Below are 6,846 nucleotides of genomic sequence, written 5' to 3'. Positions count from 1 at the left end.
TGACAGAATTTCAGCCTATTTATGAATGTATAATATTCCATTACACAAATGCACCACATATACTGTATTTGCTTTATCCATTCTCATCCATTGGAATGAGGAGAGCTTGGTCAATGAGTAAAGTGTTACAGAGACAAGAAACAAATTCTTGTGTTCTTGTATAGTATAGTAATGGAACAATAAGAAATTATATATTTTAAAGTAACTAGATAAAAGATTTTGAATGTTCTAACCACAAGGAAATGATAAATGTTTAAAAGTAATGACTAAGTGTGGTATGGTGGTGCATACTGTAATCCTAGCCCCCCAGGAGGCTGAGGCAGGAGGATACCATGTTCAAAGCCAGTTTGGGCAGCTGAGCAAGACTTATTTACTTATCACAAAATAAAAAATAAAAAGATCTTGGGATGAAACTGTGGTAGAGCACCCATGGGTTCAATCCCCAGTACTATACATACATACATACATACATACATACATAAAGTAATAAAGTAATGGATAAACGAATTATCTTAATTTGATCATTACACAGGTTTATATGTATCAAAATATCACACTGTACCCCATAAATATGTACAATTGTGTATCGACTAAAACAAGAAAAAAATTCCATGCCTAGGTGTCACTCCAAATCAGTTGTATGTATGCATTAAAATAATCAGAACCAGATTTGGATTTTGTTCTTTTGGCAGTATTATTTAGGTTGAATATGATGAGCTCTAAACTAAAAGCAAAATAACATAGAAGTTACTGTATGAACTTAACTATAGAAATGATCATGAAGACAAATAAAGAAGTCAATGTATTTAGGAGATAAAATGGATAAGATTTAACAATGAATAAAGTTTTATGGCTAAGAGAAATAGATAGTTCTATAATAAACTATTTCTTAGACCTAGTCATAGTAAGAAGGGTTGATCAGAGTGAAAAACACTGTCTAGTTTCTGTCAGGAATTAATCTTGGACAGAGCATATGTATCATATGTACCATCTGTCTCTACCTCCAAGCTGCATCCATCTAAACAGGAATAAAGGCAATCTGATTTTCATATCCCTCAATGCATGCAGTGAAGGTTCACAATTATAGATTGTTCAATCACAAGATTTTATGCAACCAAATATACATTTTATACAAATCTCATCGGAATTCCAATGAGTGCTAAAATTTTCCTACTGAGCAGATATGCTGAATAAAATTAAATATTTTGTATCTACTTCACTTACTTTAAAAATGTGAACTATGCTAGAGGATTTCCGTATAGCATGTATTATAGTTTCATTTCAAAGGGTATAAAATATTGTTCAAGTTTTTCAGTGACCTCAGTCCCAAAGCTTTCAATATCTCATGTGATTTTCATTTAAGTAGTAATTCTGCTTCCATAGGAATTTTTATTACCCTCAGTTAATGAGGTATATATAGCATGCTTCATTGATGTAATATTGATTTTCCTTCTTATATGTTAGTTTCCATAGCTTTGTATTCCATACCTTTATGGCATATATATCACACACAATTAAATATTGACTTTCAGCATCAACCACACAGGACATTAATGTTTTCATCAATTTTTTTTAAAAAAATCTATTGGTATTGTTGAATGATGGTTCTGAAATCCAGTTTGAGATCCTGCATCTAACAAATCAGCACAATTTGGAAATTAATATAGGTGAATAGAAAAGCTCAAATAAGAGAATCTGAAGAAATGTGCTTAGAAGGCCAATTTTTAAAGCATTTTAAATTATGTGTATTTCCATCTCTTCTATTTATCAGGAATAGTGAATTCTCAAATTCACTAAAATGACATTTTAGAACATATCTTTTTCAACTAGTTTTCAATTTACATTGTAGTATAAGCCAAATTAAAACATTAAATCAGATTTTAAATCAAATGAAATATTTCAATTACCCTTTTTTTAAGAGAGAGAGAGAGAAAAATTTTCTAATATTTATTTTTTAGTTTTTGGTGGACACAATATCTTTATTTTATTTTTATGTGGTGCTGAGGATCGAACCCAGCCCCAGGCAAGCGCATTACCGCTTGAGCCACATCCCTAGCCCAACCTATTTTTTTTTTTTAAAAAAAAAAAAAAAAAGAAAGAAAACAAATGAGAAAGTATAGAAATGATACTTAATACATGCTTAAGTTTGAGAGCTACCAGCTAAGAGCTAATAGCTATTAAGCATTATTTCTGCTAGGCATTGCTCCATTCACCAGACATGTAGCACCTCTGTAAATCCTCACTCCAATAACAGTTCAGGCATTACATCCTGCTTACAGATGAAGACACTGAGGTGCATTGGACCCATTGCTTGAGGTCATGAAACTAGCATCTGATAATAAAGCTTTCAAATCTAGGCATTCTGACCTGCTCTTAAGCTCTTTGCCTCTCAAACTCATTAAACTGCTACTTCCTGCAGGGGATCTATGGAGACCAGACAAGCATAACTGAAACAATTAGGGAGAAACACTTAGCAGTTTCACATTATCGATTATAAATGCTGTAGGTGCTTAGAGAAAGTAGAAAATCAATAAAGCTCTCATATCATGAGGATATTGGTTGTAATTTTAAAGTATTGAAGCAATGTAATCCTTGCCTCTGAGTGCTCTTCAAATTTAAACAAATTATTTTTTGGTAACTTATTGTCAAATTGAGAAATAACTCTTTTCTGGTTAAGGGTTATTTTTTAGAAGCAACAAATCCTATATGTAGATTACTAAACAAATATAGGAGAAGTGAGTCTTGAACTTAATTTTGCAGCTTTTAGAAAGCAAGAAAAATTGGAAAGTGAAAAAGCCAAGGAAGGGACACTCTACCTCCAAGCTGCATCCATCTAAATTGGATAGACATTCTCCTGCCTTAAAGGGAGAAGGCTCAGAAATGGTCATGAAATTCTATGGAAATTTAATTGTATGGACTAAATTAGATCTGAATTCAAAATTTATGATGGGAATATTTATTTTGCATTTCTATGGAAAGTTTTCCACATATAACTATCTCTAAAGTTTAAGAAGAACTTTTAAGAACTTTAAAAAAAAAGTTCTTCTAGGTCAAAGCAACATTTCTGAGGAGATCAAGTAAAAGGAAGAAAGCATTTTAATCACCTGATTCCCCTCTGTGTCGTAATACAAGGGCATTTTCTTTTCAATCAAAAGACTCAAAAGAAAAATTTCTGACCATTTGGGATATATAAGCTTTTGTGGATGTTGATAAATAATCACAACTCTTTATACTATTTAAAGTATCAATTTTCAAAAGCATATTTAGAAATTGCTATGTAAAATACTATATGATTGAGAAATTTTTTTTTTTTTGTCTCATTGTGTACCTTTGTGAAATACTTTTATGCCTTATCTTGGTTTCAACAGTAACACTCCAAGATTCATGTCCACCTGGAAAACCGGAATGTGACTTATATGAAAATAGAATATTTAGAGACACAAAAGTTAAAGTGAGGTCATTCTAAAGTGGGCTCTAAATTTAATATGGCCAATGTTTTTAAAAGAAGAAAAGAGACACAGTGAACAAGGCTAAGTAAAGATGGAGGCAGGAGGGATGTAGCTGCTGCCAAAAAACACCAGGGACTGCTGGCACACACCAGAGGTCTTCCCCAGAGCCTTGGGGGTAATCTGGCCACCATTTAGATTTCAAATTTCTAGCCTTCAGAACCATGACAGAATAAATTCCTGTTGTTTTAAACTATATAGTTAATGGTGATTTGATATAGAAGCCTTAGGAACAGGCTTACACTCTTCATATGCACCTTCCACACAGGTGTCCTCACTCATAATCCTAATAAAATTATGGCTTGAGTCTTTCAAAGCACTTTTCAAGAATTCATGACCTTCACATCTCTTTAAACTACTTGAAAGAGCTTTAAACAGTGTTTAATTTTCTCACTCAATGCTCACTTATCTCAATTCTTACTGTATCAGTTTATAGAATACTTTGACACTATTTTAGTTTTTGTGAGTATGTATGTTTGATCTAACAACTCAATTGTTTTCTGTTTTAAGCAATTTTTGAAGATGTGTTTATAGTACTATAAATAAATTAAAAATGTAACTCTTGCAATTCTGAGGTCATTTCTGGTTGTGGGGGTAAAATTTATATTGTTTCTTTTTCTCCTTTTTTCCCCTCTATTCATAATATAATTTTTCTAAACACTTAAACTCATTGAGTTCTTTTCACATTAACATGTCTTTATGAATACTGATTTATAATTCAAAATAAAGTAATTGAGAGAGTGACCCATATGAAACTTTGCAAGTATTTAAAATATTAAAATACGACATTCCATTTCCTATAAGACATTATTAGGAGAATCCATTTTAAGAAAATTCATTATCTTATGTTTGAGCAAACATGAGAGTTGCTTGATATTCCCTAATTCCAGATCAATGTATTCTTAGATGCTGAATTGTAATTTATGGTTGAAAAAACAAGTTGCAAATTTGTGTAAAAATGTGACTCTTTTGTAAAATTCGTGACTTGCAAAGCACTTTATTTTATTTTTACATGTGCTTAAAATTTGATTCACAGTTTTTTGAGATCTTAATGAAAAAAATATTTAGTTGACCTTTTTAATTTTATTTTATATATATATATATATATATATATATATATATATATTTTTTTTTTTTTTTTTTTTTTTTTTTTTTTTGGTACTAGGGATTGAACCCAGTAGTGCTTAACCTGTGAACCACATTCCAGGCCCTTTTTATTTGTTTGTTTGCTTAGGGCCTTTCTAAATTGCTGAGGCTAGCTTTGAATCTGGAATCTTCCTACCTCAGTTTCCACAGGTAGCTGGGTTTACAGGCATGTGCCACCATGCCAGGCTATTAACTTGAGTTTTGTTATCTCAAGTTCCTTTTGGTCAGGATCTTCATGCCCTTCTCCCTACTCCCCACGTTCCTCCAGCCTTGGCACCAGGGATTGAACTCAGAGCACTTTGCTACTGAGCCATGTCTCCAACCCTTAATTTTTTTTTAACTGTTGTTTATTTTTTTTTTAATTTTTTTTAAGAGAGAGAGAGAGAGAAGAGAGAGAGAGAGAGAGAGAGAGAGAGAATTTTTTAATATTCATTTTTCAGTTTTTCGGTGGACACAACATCTTTATTTTATGTGGTGCTGAGGATAGAACCCAGCACCCTGCACATGCCAGGCGAGCGCATTACCACTTGAGCCACATCCCCAGCCCCTTGTCTATTTATTTTTATGTGGTGCTTAGGACTGAACCCAAGGCCTCGCACATACTAGGAGAGCACTCTACCGCTGAGCCACAACCCTAGCCCCTAAAAAATTTTTATTTAGAGACAGGATTTCACTAAGTTGCTGAAGGCTTCACTAGGTTGTTGAGACTAGCTTTGAACTCACAATCTTCCTGCTTTAGCCTCCCAAATCGTTGGGATTACATGCATGTGCCACTATGCCCAGCTCATTCCCATATTTTTAATGCATTATGACATTATAAAATTTAGTAATTATATTTTTACTATTGATTATATTACTTATTGTAGATTTTATTACAGATAAAAAAAAGAAAATATTGCATATAAAGCTCAAACATCTGTAAAATGCTGAGTACAAAAAAAAAACCAAACATAAAAAAAGAAACCAAGACCTGCAAGCAATATATTATCTTTAATATCAAAGTGATAATCAATCAAAATTCTACAAATTCACCTGTAATAACAGTGATAATCATGCAAAATTCTACAATCCCATCCTGATATATAGAAATGATATGATGATTTGTACACTTTTTAAAGTATCCATGAATTACAGAAGAATATCTTCATCATTTATCTCTGAATAATTATCTAGCTGCTTCACTTGTATTCACCCTGTCTTCCCCATATCTTCCCTCATGCTTAAATTTCATAATGATTGAATCTTTCTCAGAAAACAAACAACAGCAAAATACTTCGACTCTTTGCCTCTCCTTCAGATACTGCAATAATTTTTTTCCTAGTCACATCTGAATTTCTGACCATCACTGCACTCCTGTCCACCTTGCCTGCTGCACTCTGGGTCCCCTGCTGCTCTGATGAACTCTTCTAGTACAGCTCATCACGTGCTTTTCTGGGTCTTTTCTCAAATATAATGCTCCAAAATATCTGTACTCTACTTGAAAATGTTCATCACTCGCTTCTAAAATTTGTCTTACTCAAAATACTGTTTGCTTGCTTTTTCTTCTCTAATCACTTCTCTGAGGAGACTTCCTCATAGCTTTTTATCCTTCTCTTTCTACCTCAGAAATAAAGCATTGTCTTTGTATTGTTTCCCTTCATATCATCTCATAGCTCTGGTTCCAAAAATCGTTTTTGTCCTTGTGTCTTATTCAAGTTCCAATTCATCAAATGTAAGGGCACATTCAATATGGAACCATTAGCTCAAATTTCATGCTTTTTAAATAACACTCACCACCTTCCTAAGATGGATCCTTTTTGATGTTTCAAATTCTGTCAAATAAATAAAATTCTCCTAGCCCACCAGGATGTACTGTGTGGTCATCAATCACTACTCTTTTGATCTCAAGATATAAACAACAATTCTTTCTGAATTTGATGCTGTAAGCAAGTCTTACAGCATTCGCCCTAAATTCCAACGACCCTTCAAATTTATGCTGTTTTATCTTCTGACAGAGCCTCTACATGATATTCTAATATTCTTAATAGAGTCAATTTCTCTTTTCTCTCTCCTTCAATTGTTATCTAGCTGCTTCGTATGTGTAAATCTTGTCTGCCTAAAAATGCAGCAAATTTCCTCAGGAGAGGCTTTTCTCTGTACTTTGAAAGTGCTCTCTTTATGACTGAACATTTCCTTGGAGCTGCCATCACATTTC

The sequence above is a fragment of the Callospermophilus lateralis genome, chromosome 1, assembly GCF_048772815.1.
Source record: "Callospermophilus lateralis isolate mCalLat2 chromosome 1, mCalLat2.hap1, whole genome shotgun sequence".
Taxonomy (NCBI): domain Eukaryota; kingdom Metazoa; phylum Chordata; class Mammalia; order Rodentia; family Sciuridae; genus Callospermophilus; species Callospermophilus lateralis.
Note: the sequence above shows the minus strand (reverse complement) of the source record.